This window comes from Euprymna scolopes, chromosome 37, assembly GCF_053919585.1.
Source record: "Euprymna scolopes isolate OS-2025 chromosome 37, ASM5391958v1, whole genome shotgun sequence".
In the NCBI taxonomy this organism is placed as follows: domain Eukaryota; kingdom Metazoa; phylum Mollusca; class Cephalopoda; order Sepiida; family Sepiolidae; genus Euprymna; species Euprymna scolopes.
Window position 1 is genome coordinate 75,571,005 of NC_136518.1, and position 719 is coordinate 75,571,723.

The following is a 719-nucleotide window of genomic DNA, read 5'->3' on the forward strand; positions in this document are numbered from 1 at the left end:
AAGTCAAAGCAAGGCTAGGGACAAAAATATTGAAATTTATTGTAGATAGGGGCGCAAGTATCTCGATAATACCAGCAGCCATGGAAAACGGTGTCACATTACACCCAACACCAGTATCACTAACCACTGCCAACGGTGAGAAAATAGAATGCCACGGTCAAGCTAACCTTGAAATTGGGATACCAAGTTTGAGAAGGTCATTTTCCTGGACATTTGTTATCGCAAACATCACCAATCCCCTTCTCGGACTTGATTTCTTAAATAAATTTGGCCTTACAATAGACTGCAAAAATAGAACAATTTACGACCCAGTTACCCCCCCCCCCAAAAAAAAAGTTACTATTAAATGCTGCAGCACCGGTAAATGTGGTCATAAATGAAATAGAACTGTCTGTATTCATTAGAAAAAGCCTGGATAAACACCCAGAAATGATCTCTCCGCACACCAGCAAAAACAGTGAGTACTGTGGTGTTTATCACAGAATCGACACAGGCAGCCACTCCCCCAGTCTTCGCTAAATCCAGACAACTATCTGCTGCGGCGACGAAAGAGGAATTTAAACGTTTAATAAACGAAGGTGTAATAACCCCTTCAGACAGTGAGTGGTCAAGCACACTACATCTGGTACCCAAACAAAATGGAGGTTACCGCTGCTGTGGAGACTACCGCGCCTTAAACAGCATCACTAAAAGTGACAGATACCCCATCCCCAATATAA